The sequence below is a fragment of the Engystomops pustulosus genome, chromosome 6 (genome assembly GCF_040894005.1).
Source record: "Engystomops pustulosus chromosome 6, aEngPut4.maternal, whole genome shotgun sequence".
Lineage (NCBI taxonomy): Eukaryota > Metazoa > Chordata > Amphibia > Anura > Leptodactylidae > Engystomops > Engystomops pustulosus.
The window spans coordinates 38,600,954-38,618,649 of record NC_092416.1 but is presented as its reverse complement, the minus strand read 5'-3'; the positions used below and the strand labels follow the sequence as shown (position 1 = coordinate 38,618,649).

The 17,696-nt window shown below is 44.3% G+C and overlaps 1 long non-coding RNA gene across 1 annotated transcript in view; it reads left to right on the top strand.

Moving 5' to 3' along the window:
• Positions 1–216: 216 nt before the first annotated feature.
• The window catches only part of LOC140065651 (uncharacterized), a 40,606-nt gene continuing 23,126 nt past the window's right edge, over positions 217–17,696 (top strand). The window contains exon 1 of the long non-coding RNA XR_011848002.1: positions 217–430. This is a non-coding gene — a long non-coding RNA (uncharacterized lncRNA). The remainder of the gene's footprint in view (positions 431–17,696) is intronic.

The window sequence follows — 17,696 nt, the reverse complement described above, 5'->3', positions numbered from 1 at the left end:
CCAACAAAAGATAGTTCTAACACTTCCAGAGGACATGATCTGAAAGCTTTCAAGCTGTTTCCACAGCACAAGATACAATAAAACAAGAATCAAGGAGCAGAGTAATCACTAACCCTGACTATTGTAAAGGAACTTTCGACAACTCTCTGGTAGTCTGATGCGTCTTGGATAATCCCCTGCTCTTATGAACTAAAACTTTCCATTTTTCAGCTGAAATCTTGGACAGATGAGCCATTCCTTCTCCGAGCCTGCCAGAAAGACCTAATTGCTATCTGAACACCAAATCAGACCTGTCTGCACTACTCAAGAGGAAGCTCCACAGAGACAGTGTGAGAGACACACTAAGAGTCAGTGTCATGTCTCACATCTCCGTCCACTACTCTGTTCTGCTGAACTGAAGAGCACATGTCCTGTCATCTGGCTTAAAAAAGTAAGAATATTATATTATTAGAAATTATTATATTAAATTAAATTTAGACTTTTTTTTTAAACGTTGTATGTAATAAAAAATAAAATAGTAATTTAGTAATCAGTGATCTATTCTTTTAGACTAATTCTTTGCAGACTTATCCTTAAATTAAAATAACAATAAAATAACATTGGATAGGAGAAAAAAAAGAAATTGATATAAAAATGATCAATGATCATATCAATGTTATTTTAATATGAGTCTATGATAATTTTTTAATATATTTTTTTACATCATCTCTTCCCCAATGTTATTTCTGCAAACTTAAAGGAAAAGATTACTGACCAGCATGTCAAATAAGCTGTGACATCTATTGTCAGTAGTGATGTAATGATGGGTCCTTGTTATCTATATAGAGGTCATTGCAAAGGGAAGCAAGGAGATAAGCTGTGACATCATCTATTGTCAGTAGTGATGTAATGATGGGTCAGTGTTATCTATATAGAGGTCATTGTACAGGGAGGGGGAGGAGATAAGCTGTGACATCATCTATTGTCAATAGTGATGTAATGATGGGTCAGTGCTATCTATATAGAGGTCATTGTGCAGGGAGGGGGGAGGAGATAAGCTGTGACATCATCTATTGTCAGTAGTGATGTAATGATGGGTCAGTGTTATCTATATAGAGGTCATTGTACAGGGAGGGGGAGGAGATAAGCTGTGACATCATCTATTGTCAGTAGTGATGTAATGATGGGTCAGTGTTATCTATATAGAGGTCATTGTACACGGAGGAGGAGATGATAAGCTGTGACATCATGTATTGTCAGTAGTGATGTAATGATGGGTCAGTGTTATCTATATAGAGGTAATTGTACAGGGAGGAGGAGGAGATAAGCTGTGACATCATCTATTGTCAGTAGTGATGTAATGCTGGGTCAGTGTTATCTATATAGAGGTCATTGTACAGGGAGGGGGAGGAGATAAGCTGTGACATCATTTATTGTCAGTAGTGATGTAATGATGGGTCAGTGTTATCTATATAGAGGTCATTGTACAGGGAGGGGGAGGAGATAAACTGTGACATCATCTTTTGTCAGTGGTGATGTAATGATGGGTCAGTGTTATCTATATAGAGGTCATTGTACAGGGAGGGGGAGGAGATAAGCTGTGACATCATCTATTGTCAGTAGTGATGTAATTATGGGTCAGTGTTATCTATATAGAGGTCATTGTACAGGGAGGGGGAGGAGATAAGCTGTGACATCATCTATTGTCAGTAGTGATGTAATTATGGGTCAGTGTTATCTATATAGAGGTCATTGTACAGGGAGGGGGAGGAGATAAGCTGTGACATCATTTATTGTCAGTAGTGATGTAATGATGGGTCAGTGTTATCTATATAGAGGTCATTGTACAGGGAGGGGGGGGGAGATAAACTGTGACATCATCTATTGTCAGTAGTGATGTAATGATGGGTCAGTGTTATCTATATAGAGGTCATTGTACAGGGAGGAGGAGATAAGCAGTGACATCATCTATTGTCAGTAGTGATGTAATGACGGGTCAGTGTTATCTATATAGAGGTCATTGTACAGGGAGGGGGAGGAGATAAGCTGTGACATCATTTATTGTCAGTAGTGATGTAATGATGGGTCAGTGTTATCTATATAGAGGTCATTGTACAGGGAGGGGGAGGAGATAAGCTGTGACATCATCTATTGTCAGTAGTGATGTAATTATGGGTCAGTGTTATCTATATAGAGGTCATTGTACAGGGAGGGGGAGGAGATAAGCTGTGACATCATCTATTGTCAGTAGTGATGTAATTATGGGTCAGTGTTATCTATATAGAGGTCATTGTACAGGGAGGGGGAGGAGATAAGCTGTGACATCATTTATTGTCAGTAGTGATGTAATGATGGGTCAGTGTTATCTATATAGAGGTCATTGTACAGGGAGGGGGGGGAGATAAACTGTGACATCATCTATTGTCAGTAGTGATGTAATGATGGGTCAGTGTTATCTATATAGAGGTCATTGTACAGGGAGGAGGAGATAAGCAGTGACATCATCTATTGTCAGTAGTGATGTAATGACGGGTCAGTGTTATCTATATAGAGGTCATTGTACAGGGAGGGGGAGGAGATAAGCTGTGACATCATTTATTGTCAGTAGTGATGTAATGATGGGTCAGTGTTATCTATATAGAGGTCATTGTACAGGGAGGAGATAAGCTGTGACATCATCTATTGTCAGTGGTGATGTAATGATGGGTCAGTGTTATCTATGTAAAGGTCATTGTACAGCGAGGGGGAGGAGATAAGCTGTGACATCATCTATTGTCAGTAGTGATGTAATGATGGGTCAGTGTTATCTATATAGAGGTCATTGTACAGGGAGGGGGAGGAGATAAGCTGTGACATCATCTATTGTCAGTAGTGATGTAATGATGGGTCAGTGTTATCTATATAGAGGTCATTGTACAGGGAGGGGGAGGAGATAAGCTGTGACATCATCTATTGTCAGTAGTGATGTAATGATGGGTCAGTGTTATCTATATAGAGGTCATTGTACAGGGAGGGGGAGGAGATAAACTGTGACATCATCTATTGTCAGTAGTGATGTAATGATGGTTCAGTGGAGTTGTTTTTATATAGATAATGCCACATTTTTAGTATTAATGTAACAGTATAGTTGACAGAGGATTGTCAGTCTACTATAATGCTTAGTGGTCACAGGGAAAATAGCAGGGCCCCAGCAGTGAATGCAAATATGGTTACCACTGATCCCCCGTTCTGTTTATATTTACTTCTCCCCATTACCCTAATATATATCATAGGCATCCTGTTTAAAAAACCAAGACACCTCAGATTCCCATTTTTGCTTTAATGACAACCTGGAGCATCCAAGCTCATGTAAATATATGATAGTGTAATGTAACTTAGTAAAAGCAGCTTGTATACCGAAAAGCGTAACTGAAAAGACGAGAAAACATACTTTTATGGCATGATAATAAAACACAGTCTTTAAGAAGTCCATTAAAAACTATTACCTTCATGGGAGCGGAAGGAAATGAGAGAAAGTAGTGAAAATAATTGTTGAATGTCAAAGCAGACAAAAAAGGGAGATAGTCAAGCAGGTCAAAGCAGGAGAATGAACATGACTTTATAAAACATTTGTATATATCCAATGTAGCTGTGCTATGATTCGATGCTCAGGTCCGTCAGAGTTCACCTTCTTCCTCTACCTGGTGTATGTAAGTGCATTGCCTTGTGACACAATTTGAAAGTTAAATCCTGTGCTCAGTCCGATTGCGGGCGACACAATGCCAGGTCAGACACCTGTCAAAGCCAAGCAATCCTTGAAAACGGTGCAAATTCAGACAAAAGTGCAGGTTTAACATTTGAGTGAGGTCTCCTAGTGAAAAAATTGGCCAAAGTTCTGACCTGACACAAAGATAGCTGCCAAGTGGTGAGGATTATTTGTGGAGCTGGTGGTGGTATGGACTATTAAGAAAACTCTTAAAAACTGCTATGTCTTTGCCTATCCTCTGCAGGACTTGACTGCATTGTTTTGAGCCAAGGACACAAATTGTGAGAAAGAGACAAAATGTTTTTGGTCTGTACCCACATACACGGCTTGTGAGATTGATCCAAGCCTCTTCACCATCATTTTAGTGAACAGCCTCTTGCCTCATCCTCCAATTGTAACCCGCTGTAACCAACCACTAATGCTCCCCTCCCAATCTTCATCTCTGGGAAAATTAACATGAAATGGTCCCTGGGGGAATAAAGGTTACAGACCACTATCCTAGTGAAATAATCTTCTCAAAGAAAATAAAAAATGAACTTTGTGAAGGAGTTCCAGTTTGTATATTCTACTCAATGAAGACATTTTGGAGGGATATCCAAGTGGATATGGAGGTATTGTCTGGAGGTATTCTGCTGAGGTTCTGTATGATGATGGCTCCATACAGTGACACCCAAAGACTCTACATGATGGCTTTCCAACATCTGACCACTGTCATACTTTGCACCTGTACTTGTCATTTTGATTAAGTTACATGAAATCTTAATATCTAACATTTGTTTTAGCAAATAATGAAAAAGGCAGCACAAAAAAATATGGTGAAAAAACGGTGGTTTTAATCCATAGAAGACGACGTTTCGGCTCGTATACACGTGAGCCTTTCTCAAGTGAGGTTACAGGAATGAGTGAACATATATATACTCTCTTAGTGCAACATAGCAATTAATATAAAATCCAATATAAAGTGCATAATCAAAAAAGTGCAGTGCTTCATGTCAGTACAATTCAATAGTATATCAATGCAGCATATTGTGAGGACTTATAAATACATTATATAGCAATACAATATAAGTGTAAAACAGTACAAAAACCTTTTAACAGGGTAATTAATATGTGTGAAGTGCAGGTGATTTTAAAAACATTACCGGGGCATGGGCAGGCATACTTCCAAGCATGGGTCCGTCAAACACGGTTTGTAAACAAATGTATTGCGCATGCTCGCACTATCCGGCCAAGGGTATGATTCAGTCACGCAAGCGTATTGCCGTGTCGGGGAGCATAAACCTCCATCATGGGTGTGGGAAACCAACCACCCAATACAGACATGCGCACATGCTGAATCCTGGTTATGTGCACCATTTTGATTAAGGGCAACCAGTTAATTAGGCGTGTATCAGGTAAGTATAAAGTGCTAGGTCAACCAGCCTGGACGAAGAGCGGAGGTGTCATCCCGTAACTGGGAGACACTTCCTTACTCCCTGGAATGTGTGTGGGATAATGATCCAATGAAGGACAACAGCACCCACACTGATCCAGAATTGCCGCAACAGGGGTATCCTAGCTACATAAGAATATTTAAAGGCATACCTACACGCAAAGAAAAAAGTATAACAAACAAAGAAATACAATAATTGTGTCCTTGTCATAGTGCGAGTATGTACATGTTAAAAAACCATTAAATATATAAAGAAGTTGGTTTCGCCAGCCATTTGTTTTAGAGATGAGCAAATCTTTTCATTGGTTCATTACTCCGGTACAAATCTGAAATTTATTCGGGACCAAACCAAATCCAAATATTTTCTGCTTTACTTCCAACAAATCTTTTAAAATAACAGCTAACTACTGCTGTAATCTATTCTAAAGCTTAGGGTTAGGGAGAAGGAGCCTGAAAAATATTTGTAAAAAATTTACAAACGAGATAGGAGCGAAATCGGAGTCTTATATAACAATTTCCAGGACATGGAAAATCGATTTTGACTGAAGAGTTTCAGATTCGGACCCATTCTTTTCAAAAATTCAACTGAGCTTCCATCAAACTAATCTTGGATTATTCGCTCATCTCTAATTTCTTTCTTATTTTATTATCAGTTTCTATTCATTGTCTTACACATAACAGCGGGTAGACCTATCTACAGGCTTAATATCTATGAAATAACAAACCAATTTTGCCTTTGTGAAAAGTGAAGGCATTTTTTTCTTCCAGTAATATATATTTTTTTCATATTACTATGCACTGTTCCCAATAGAGGAGTAAAATAGCCCTGGACATTATTAAATCTTCGCTCATTTACTGAGCCATTTATGAGCCGGCTCCGCTCGTGCCCCTCATAACATTTATGAATAGGAATTACCCGCCGCACAGGTGAAACTGCTTACTGGAGCAGATGATGGACGCCAAGATTTTGTACAAAGGATGGGGGGACATGGAGCGAGAGCCTGTGCAGGTGCGGGGGACAGGGAGCGTCACAATGAGTTAAAGGCAGAGTAAAAAGATAGTGAGGATAGACAGGTATATAGATAAGAGACTACAATGGGAAGGGAGGGAGGCCACACAGCGCTCTATAATGAAGACGAGCTGATGCTTCAGGCCTTAGGCTGCAGTCATTCACAGGAGGCAGATATAGCGCTGTGTGTTTACTTTATTGTACATCTGATCTAATAACCCCTGAAGTTAAATATTCCCACCGAGACCTAGTAATGGCAGAATAGGGGGGAGGTGCAGCGGGGGCATGCTGTGTGAAGCTGTAACTAATCAGATCCCTTCAATGTCCTGTCTGACATTAATTCCTCTGTCTATTCCTGTCTGTCTGTAGCTGGAAAACACTAAATGGTCATTATCCTGGCAGGAGCAGGAATATGAGGAGTAGGGATGCATTGAACGAGCCTCTCCGCACTCGGCACAGCAATGACATGGCTCTGGATTGCACCGGCCCCAGCTCCTAACTGCAATAACACAGCATTTCATTATTGAAATGAATCCGCCAGCAAAAGCAATAAAGCAGCCTTGTAATATATGAATTTCCATGGTAGTACAATGCCATTCACCCGCCCAGCACACTGCACTCATATAAATGTTATGATGCTGCTTTCTTCCATTAAGTCACAAATCCTAAGGAGCACAACCCGGACAAAGCGTTTGCTCAAGATATAGTGGCTGTTGGTTAAAATACATTACTATGTTATGTCCTTGGCCTTTTGTTTGTTGTAGTAATATAACATTTTACCCATTTTCCTTAACAAGTTTAATTAAAGTGTCCTTGAGTAATTATATCAATTTTACTATAGAATGGTTGTATCTATAGTATAGGTTTAGTACTAAATTAAGTTTTACAGCAGATTATACACAGACAGCTCAATTCTCTGTGCATTAGTCAGAATGGGCTACTAATTTATTTAAATAGGAGCTAAGCTGCAGTGACTCCGTTCAACCACTATGCAGGAAATGGAGCTGTCTACTTCCTGTATAATTTTTTCCGTATTAGGTACTAATCTGTGTAGGTGTTGAGTGTTAGATCAACACAAATCTGATATTGAGGACCTACTCTATGGATACAAAAACAAAAAACATCTACCGGCTCACCAGTCACAAAGGCTGCTGTACACAGATAGTGCCCAGAGTTAATCCCAAGTTTCCAGGGAGAGAGCAACAAATTCAAATCATGATCCGGCACACAAATGTAATTGAAAACTTCTATTCTGTATTACATAGGAAAGCAGCTTACATCGGACGGGTCAAATGGCAGATAAAACAGACAAAACGCCAATACCAGTTGTATATGCCCATGCACCCCAGGTGACGAATACACCGCTATCTGATTCCTTACACTCCTAATATTGGTACAACATTTGACCGCAACAGGTTCACCGTATTGATGTATATTAGAGACCTATTTCTGGCCCATTTTCTGCTGCACATTTAAACCTTCCAAAAGCAGATCTCTAAACTGCTACACCGCTTCCTGAATGGTGGAGTGCTATTTCTGACACTCATATACTCGCTGCGGCCAGCCACTTCTCAAACATGCACTTATTTCTAGGCCAGGTAGGACTTAGAATGTAAATAAAACGCTCTGCAGCCGCCAGCTGGATATATCAAGAGCCAAATCCTGAGAGTTGCGGGCTATCGTACACCGACGCACAGTGGGGGTGTATTTATCAGGAATTGTATGTCACAAAAGTTGCTTAGAAGTCCTAAAATGTTATCAAATTACTATTTTCGCTTTTCGGCCACCTCCACGCCAGGGGAGCATTGTAGGGCGTGAAGGGGACGTGGCCGGCGGTGGAGTGGGCAAGTGGGAGCTGCAGGCAGCTTCTTCTGAAACTTGAGAAGTCACTGGCTTTACTTCTTTTTACGCCAGGTAGGACTTAGCATATAAATAAAATGCTCCGCAGCCACCTGCCGGATACATCAAGAGACGAAGTCCAAGGGTCTATCCGGCGCACAATGCGGGTATTTATCAGTACTTCCACGCCATGACTACTGTGGTGTAGAAGTCCTGAAATATTAGCAAATGCTAGCATATCCCTATTACTTGCGATCATTTTCGCCTTTCCGCCACCTCCACGACAGGGGGGCATGGAAGGGCATGAAGGGGGGAGTTGGCAAGTGGGAGTGGGCGCACTTGCTGCAGGCAGTAACTTCTGAAGCTTAAAAAGTCACTGGCTGCGCTTATTTCTACACTAGGTAGGACCATGTGCAGGTGAGCTGATTGTATTGCTGTGACATTTCTGCTGATTTATGCTTAAAAAGAATCTCTCAGAAGATCACTTTAAATTCTTAGGGTAATTCTAAAGGGATCTTGGGAAAGTTTACCAAAAGTTTCTACATTCTACTTTTTAAGAAAAATTATACACATGTATCTGTGGTATTCCCTCTACTTGTATCCACTGATTCTTATGCTAATGACTGACAACTTGTAAGGAAATCTTCATAATTTACTTATATGTCATATACTATATTATGTTATTTACAGCGTCTCCAATAGCACAACCTTAATTATCAGTAACGTATCGCAGGCGTGTATTTACATCTGTCAGCACCTTCTCTAGAGCACCTTTCAACTTCATTTGTTTTAGACAAATGAAAAGAGACAGACACGCTCGGACAAATTCATTACAAAGCCACCTTACATGTCGGGATGTCTTTAGACTTAAAGGGGTATTCCGGGAATATGAACATCTGATACAAAAACCCACAATGCTATAAATGAATGAATATAACAAAACTGAATGTCATTAGTCACCAAATGGATCTTAAATAGTTTGATTTTATGATTCACAAAATTGTATGGCCTCTCTAAAGTCATCACCAAGATAGCTGCCACTGGGAACTACAAGTCCCAAGATCATGTAATTCTCGGTAAATCCTCCTACCTCTTATGCTCTGCTCCCAGTGATGATCTAACAGGTTTTCTTGCACTGTTACCATAGTAATGATGTGTAACTGCCATCACCAAAACGCTGGCCATACTGGATGCACTGCAACCAACCCACTACAGCCAAGCATAGTGGTGATCACATGACCTGTCCAGGCAGGTGCAGGACATGTGATGTGGACATGTGACCAGCGGCCATCTTCTGTCCTGTGTATGCTCTGCACGCGGAGGAAATCAACGGACTGATTAAAGGGCCAGTAGCATTTTAATTCTTCATTACAGTCTATGTCACCAGCATTTTTCTGCTAAAGGGAGCAAAATTTTGAATAACAACTAATTACATGTAAACTCATATTTTACTGACTCATTTGTATATGAATTATGCTGATTCCTGGAATACCCCTTTAAAGAGAAAACACGGCATTGACAAGAACCCATTGACACTGTGGGGCATATTTACTTACCCGGTCCTGTCGCGATCCAGCGGTGCGTTCTCCGTCGAGGATTCGGGTCTTCCGACGATTCACTAATGTAGTGTGCCCGATGTCCACCAGGTGTCGCTGCTGCGCCGGGTCCGCCGGAGTTCGCCGGAGTTCACCATCCTATCTTGGGTGCAGGTAAGCGCGTGTCAAGTGACACTTTTTTAAAAAAAAATCTACGTTTTTTCAGAATCCGTCGGGTTCTCCGACGGCCACGTCCCCTGATTTCTGTCGCATGCATGCTGGCGCTGATGCACCACAATCCGATTGCGGGTGCCAAAAACTCAGGGCAATTCAGGGAAAAACAGTAATATTCGGGAAACCCGACGAAAAATAGCGATTTGGGCCCTTAGTAAATGACCCCATGTGTGTCATGTATCAGTGTCCTTTATTTCAATATCTTGTGGACTGCCCCACTGAAATACACAGATAAGCAACAAGATAAGAGGGAGTCTAACTGTTGGTTTGTAAATTCGGTAGGAATCTTACTTTTTGGGAACCAAATTGAATGGGAATCTTTTCTGCTGCATTTTGGACTATTGTTATATCTATCTATACAACTCTCTATGAATACAATGCTCCTACATGCTGGCACCAATTGTGGGATTAAATATGGTAATTTTATATAAAAATAAATTATTTCGTAGAACATATCTAAAAATTATTTACAAAAAAATTTGCCCATAAATATAAAATATACATATACCATATGGTGAACAACTTAGCAATAAAAATAATCCTCCAAATCTTATATTTAGAGACAATGATTGAGTTTGGGTTTGGCTTTCCGGTTCGGAACACTCCCTGGCCAATCATAGCCATGGCTAGTTGCCAGGGGTGTAAATTTGCCACTAGTGTACGGTCTGTAATATAGCAATATGCCCACGTTATATCAATCATTTGGTTTTCATCGGATCATTGGATCCACTCATCTCTACTCAAACACAGTTTTTTGCACCATTTTTCTACCAATAAAAACATGTGATCAAATGTTGGAGCATGACAATGTCAGCTGGGCATATTTTTGCACAAAAAAGCCTTTTGTATGTACAGGAGGTCCCCAGCTATACTAAGGAAACCCAACTTACAGACGCCCCCTAGTTAAAGTTGGACCTCTGTGCCTGCTGTGACCTCTGGTGAAGCTCTCTGGATGTCACTATAGTCCCAGACTGCAATGATCAGCTGTAAGGTGTCTATAATGAAGCTTTATTGATAATCCTTGGTCCCAAAAGAGCAAAAAATTTTGAAAATCCAATTTCCCTGGCACAAAAAAAACTTGTGGCTTGAACTACAATATGAAATTTACAGGGTTTGTAACCTGGGGACTCCCTGTATATTTTCCTTTTCACTCCTAATATATGTTTTTTGTATTTTGGCTCTTGTGAACATATTGGGGCTTATTTACTAAGGGTCGTGGATCACATTTTCTCTTGTATTGTTTGCCGGTTTTGGAATTGCGCAGCTTTGACAGGTGTTTGCGCTGGGATTGTGTCGCACACGATCGAATTGTGGCGCAGCTTTGCTGGCTTGCATGTGGGGGCGCGCCGTCGGACGATCCGCCGCAAGACAATGCACTTACATGCACCAGGAACAATAAAGTGAACTCAGTCGGATCTGATCGGGGAAGCGACACATGGAGGATATCAAGCACACGATCTTAGTGAATCACAGCACAGTGTATTATACATGGACAATGCACTTTTGGAGAACTCCAAGGAACAGGTAAGTAAATGTGCCCCATAGTAAGTAACAGTGTTGCTTTGTGTCAATGGTTTACCAGTCAGTGGTCGCATTTATTAAGCACCTTGTGCCAGTTTTCTGTCTGACTTTGCACATTCTTTTTTGTGCATACTACTTGCAAAGATATTTAAGAAGTGTCAGCGCCACATATGTGTCACATGTGACCCTTTTGTGTTGCAGATGCACTTTTCCCAATGCAATTTCTGGCATTCGCCACATGTACCATGCAAAGTCCTGCAAAATTGTGTCACTTGTCCTGTCCTAAAGGTGCACCAAAAAATTTACAGCAGTGCAGGGGGGTACCAGATTCATGAAGAACGTGTGCCACAGATCTGGTATCTGGCGACCCCTGCACACTACACAGGCAAACTGCACATAGTACAGACTGCACTGTTTTTGATAAATGTGCAACAATATGTTTTATAGTTTCATAGTTTATACGGTTGAAAAAAGACACTTGTTCAACCAAGGGAAGGGATTGGATGAGGAAGGGATTTAGGGGAAACAATTCTATATAATATAACAATCAATGTTATTTAGGTGTAAAAAGGCATCTAGACTAGAGATGAGCGAGCACTAAAATGCTCGGGTACTCGTTATTCGAGACGAACTTTTCCCGATGCTCGAGTGCTCGTTTCGAGTAACGAGCCCCATTGAAGTCAATGGGAGACTCGAGCATTTTTCAAGGGGACCAAGGCTCTGCACAGGGAAGCTTGGCCAAACACCTGGGAACCTCAGAAAAGGATTGAAACACCACGGAAATGGACAGGAAACAGCAGGGGCAGCATGCATGGATGCCTCTGAGGCTGCTTAATCGCACCATTATGCCAAAACTATGGGCAACGGCATGGCAATGACAGAGTGACCGAATGAGGCTAGATAGCATCTAAAACATCCAATAATTGACCCTGACACTATAGGGGACGGCATGCAGAGGCAGCGGCAGCAGCGGCAGGCTAGAGAGTGGCACGGCGACATACCCTAAATGGACTCAGGCTTCAAACCAATGGGTGGCAGAGAGGAACCAAAGGAGGTGAGCAAGAAGCGCTCAAATAATATCGGTACATGATAAAAGTTTGCCAGTATATTTTGTGGATTACACAGCAGGGTGGCGACAAAGTTAACATGGAAGCCATGAAAACAATCCAAAATTCTGCCTGACACAGCTCGTTTGATAAGGAGACCATGTATGGAGGCAGTGAACTAGTAGTAGATTAAAGGTGCTGCAGTTAAAACTATGTTAGTTGGATCTTGGCATGGAGCTGGCGCTCCGCTGCCAGGCGAGCTTTTGCCAATCCAAGCCCCTGTCTCTAGACTACTCCCCAAACAGCACTTCTAAGAACCTTTTGTATAAGATCAAGTGTAGTAGCGTTCTTATAAGTTTGGGATATGGCGGGTGAGGGGAATGTAAACATCTGCGCAAGATGCGCTGAAATAATATCCGTAAATGAAAAAAGTTTTCCAGTATATTTTGTGGCTTACACAGCACGGTGGCGACAAAGTTAACAAGTTTGATGTGGAATGCCCTGTAATAGCTCTTGGGCGGTGTGCCTTTTATCACCTAGGCTCAGCAGTTTGAGCACCGCCTGCTGTCGCTTAGCGATGGCACTGCTGCTGTGCCTAGAGCTACCGACTGATGGCGCCATGCCCACGGATGGTAATTCGGAGGAGGAGGAGGTGGAGGAGGGGTGGGAGGAGGAGGAGGCATAGTAGGCCTGAAACACCTGGACCGAGGTAGGCCCCGCAATCCTCTGCGTCGGCAGTATATGACCAGCCCCAGGGTCAGACTCGGTCCCAGCCTGCACCAAGTTAAGTGTAGTAGCGTTCTTATAAGTTTGGAATATGGCGGGTGAGGGGAATGTAAACAGATGCGCAAGAAGCGCTGAAATAATATCCGTAAATGGTAAAAGTTTGCCAGTATATTTTGAGGATTACACAGCAGGGTGGCGACAAAGTTAACAAGTTTGTTGTGGAAGCCATGAAAACAACCCAAAATTCTGCCTGACACAGCACGTTTGATAAGGCGGCCATGTATGGAGGCAGTGAACTAGTAGCAGATTAAAGGTGCTGCAGTTAAAACTATGTTAGTTGGTTCTTGGCATGGAGCTGGCGCTCCGCTGCCAGGCGAGCTTTCGCCAATCCAAGCCCCTGTCTCTAGGCTACTCCCCAAACAGCACTTCTAAGAACCTTTTGTATAAGATCAAGTGTAGTAGCGTTCTTATAAGTTTAGGATATGGCGGGTGAGGGGAATTTAAACAGATGCGCAAGAAGCGCTGAAATAATATCCGTAAATGGTAAAAGTTTGCCAGTGTATTTTGTGGATAACACAGCAGGGTGGCGACAAAGTTAACAACTTTGATGTGGAATCCATGAAAACAACCCAAATTTCGGCCTGACACACCTCGTTTGATAAAGGGACGATGTATGGAGGCAGCTATATGGACGACTTTTGGAGGTAGCAATGGAGACAACGTGTGGAGGCTGCTATGGAGACAATTCAATTTGGATAGTGCCTGTATGTGGCAGTCCAAAAAAGTTTTCAAACCAGAGGAGCAGGTAGGTGGCCCTCCAGAAAAATGGAATAGATTGAGTGCCTGTATGTGGCAGTCCAAAAAAGTTTTCAAACCAGAGGAGCAGGTAGGTGGCCCTCCAGAAAAATGGAATAGATTGAGTGCCTGTATGTGGCAGTCCAAAAAAGTTTTCAAACCAGAGGAGCAGGTAGGTGGCCCTCCAGAAAAATGGAATAGATTGAGTGCCTGTATGTGGCACTCACAAAAATTGTTTAAAACAGAGGACCGGGTCGGTGGCCCTCCATAAAAATTAAATGCATAAAGTACTATAGCTAGAGCCAGTGGGCCCTGTCAAAAAATAGCCAGTTTCCTCTGCTTTACTGTACAAAGAGGAGGAGAAGGAGCAAAATGAGGAGGAGGAGTGGATAAATTATTCAGGTTGAGCTTCCTTCACCTGGTGGAGATTGGAAATTAGGAGAAATCCAGGCTTTATTCATCTTGATAAGCGTCAGCCTGTCAGCGCTGTCAGTCGACAGGCGTGTACGCTTATCGGTGATGATGCCACCAGCTGCACTGAAAACCCGCTCGGACAAGACGCTAGCGGCAGGGCAGGCAAGAACCTCCAAGGCGTACAGCGCCAGTTCGTGCCACATGTCCAGCTTTGAAACCCAGTAGTTGTAGGGAGCTGTGTGATCATTTAGGACGATGGTATGGTCAGCTACGTACTCCCTCACCATCTTTCTGTAAAGATCAGCCCTACTCTGCCGAGACTGGGGACAGGTGACAGTGTCTTGCTGGGGTGACATAAAGCTGGCAAAAGCCTTGTAAAGCGTACCCTTGCCAGTGCTGGACAAGCTGCCTGCTCGCCTACTCTCCCTCGCTACTTGTCCCGCAGAACTACGCACTCTGCCGCTAGCGCTGTCAGAAAGGAAATACTGTTTCAGCTTGTGCACCAGGGCCTGCTGGTATTCATGCATTCTCACACTCCTTTCCTCTCCAGGGATGAGAGTGGAAAGATTTTGCTTGTACCGTGGGTCCAGGAGAGTCAACACCCAGTAATCGGTGCTGGAATAAATTCTTTGAACGCGAGGGTCACGGGATAGGCAGCCTAGCATGAAATCTGCCATATGCGCCAGAGTACCAACGCGTAAGAATTCACTCCCCTCACTGGCCTGACTGTCCATTTCCTCCTCCTCCAACTCCTCCAACTCCTCTTCTTCTGCCCATACACGCTCAACAGTGAAGGACTCAACAATGGTCCCCTCTTGTGTCTCGCCAACATTCTCCTCCTCTTCCTCCTCATCCTCCTCCACCTCCACCTCCTCCGATATGCGCTGAGAAACAGACCTAAGGGTGCTTTGGCTATCAACAAGGGAATCTTCTTCCCCCGTCTCTTGTGAGGAGCGCAAAGCTTCCGACTTCATGCTGACCAGAGAGTTTTTCAACAGGCCAAGCAGCGGGATGGTGAGGCTGATGATGGCGGCATCGCCACTGACCATCTGTGTTGACTCCTCAAAGTTACTCAGCACCTGACAGATATCAGACATCCACGTCCACTCCTCATTGTAGACTTGAGGAAGCTGACTGACCTGACTACCAGTTCTGGTGGAAGTTGACATCTGGCAGTCTACAATCGCTCGGCGCTGCTGGTAAACTCTGGATAACATGGTCAGTGTTGAATTCCACCTCGTGGGCACGTTGCACAACAGTCGGTGAGCGGGCAGTTGGAGGCGGCGCTGCGCTGCCCTGAGAGTTGCAGCATCTTTGCTGGACTTCCTGAAATGCGCACAGATGCGGCGCACCTTCGTGAGCAAATCAGACAGATTGGGGTATGTCTTGAGGAAACGCTGAACTATCAGATTTAACACATGGGCCAGGCATGGCACATGTGTCAGTCTGCCGAGTTGCAGAGCCGCCACCAGGTTACGGCCGTTGTCACACACAACCATGCCTGGCTTCAGGTTCAGCGGTGCCAGCCACAGATCAGTCTGCGCCGTGATGCCCTGTAATAGTTCTTGGGCGGTGTGCCTTTTATCGCCTAGGCTCAGCAGTTTGAGCACCGCCTGCTGTCGCTTAGCGACGGCACTGCTGCTGTGCCTAGAGCTACCGACTGATGGCGCCATGCCCACGGATGGTCGTTCGGAGGAGGAGGTGGAGGAGGGGTGGGAGGAGGAGGAGGCATAGTAGGCCTGAAACACCTGGACCGAGGTAGGCCCCGCAATCCTCGGCGTCAGCAGTATATGACCAGCCGCAGGGTCAGACTCGGTCCCAGCCTCCACCAAGTTAACCCAATGTGCCGTCAGCGATATATAGTGGCCCTGCCCGGCAGCACTCGTCCACGTGTCCGTGGTCAGGTGGACCTTGTCAGAAACGGCGTTGGTCAGGGCACGGATTATGTTGTCTGACACGTGCTGGTGCAGGGCTGGGACGGCACATCGGGAAAAGTAGTGGCGGCTGGGGACCGAATACCGAGGGGCGGCCGCCGCCATGAGGCTGCGAAAGGCCTCGGTCTCTACTAGCCTATAAGGCAGCATCTCCAGGCTTAGAAATCTGGAGATGTGCACATTAAGGGCTTGGGCGTGCGGGTGGGTTGCACTATATTTGCGTTTCCGCTCCAGCATCTGGGGTATGGAGAGCTGAACGCTGGTGGATGCTGTGGAGGATCGTGGAGGCGACGATGGGGTTTTTGTGGCAGGGTCCTGGGCAGGGGGCTGACTATCAGCTGACACAGGGGAAGGAGCAGTGGTGTGCACGGCCGGAGGTGAACGCGCTTGTTGCCACTGAGTGGGGTGTTTAGCATTCATATGCCTGCGCATACTGGTGGTAGTTAAGCTATTAGTGGTGGAACCCCTGCTGATCCTGGTTTGGCAAATGTGGCACACCACAGTCCGTCGGTCATCCGGTGTTTCCTTAAAGAACCTCCAGACTTCTGAAAATCTAGCCCTCGCCGCAGGAGCCCTCGCCACGGGAGCTTCACTAGTTGACACATTTGGCGCTGATGCACCAGGTCTGGCCCTGCCTCTCCGTCTGGCCCCACCACTGCCTCTTCCAACCTGTTCTGGTCGAGGACTCTCCTCCGTCTCAGAAGCACTGTGTTCACCCGGCCTATCAACCCAGCTTGGGTCTGTCACCTCATCATCCTCTGATCCCTCAGTCTGCTCCCCCCTCGGACTTCCTGCCCTGACAACAACTTCCCCACTGTCTGACAACCGTGTCTCCTCATCGTCGGACACCTCTTTACACACTTCTTCCAGTACGTCAACAAGGTCATCATCACCCACAGACTGCGACTGGTGGAAAACCTGGGCATCGGAAAATTGCTCATCAGCAACCGGACAAGTGGTTTGTGACTGTGGGAAGGGTCCAGAAAACAGTTCCTCAGAGTATGCCGGTTCAAATGGCAAATTTTGCTGGGAGGGGGCAGACTGGGGGGGAGGAGGCTGAGGTGCAGGAGCTGGAGGAGTGCCGATTTCGGTGACATGGGTGGACTGCGTGGAAGACTGACTGGTGGACAAATTGCTCGAAGCATTGTCGGCAATCCACGACATCACCTGTTCGCACTGTTCTGGCCTCAACAGTGCTCTACCACGAGTCCCAGTAACTTCAGACATGAACCTAGGGAGTGTAGCTCTGCGGCGTTCCCCTGCTCCCTCATAAGCAGGTGGTGTCTCACCCCGCCCAGGACCACGGCCTCTGACCCCTGCAGTAGTTGGACGCCCACGTCCCCGCCCTCGTCCTCTACCCCTAGCCCTCGGGTTAAACATTTTGAAAATGAGAGTTATAACTTTAATTTTTTTTTTAACTTTTTTTGTGTTTTTTTTTTTTTGTGTGTTTTTTAGTTTTTAAAACCAAACGATGCTATCCTATTGCT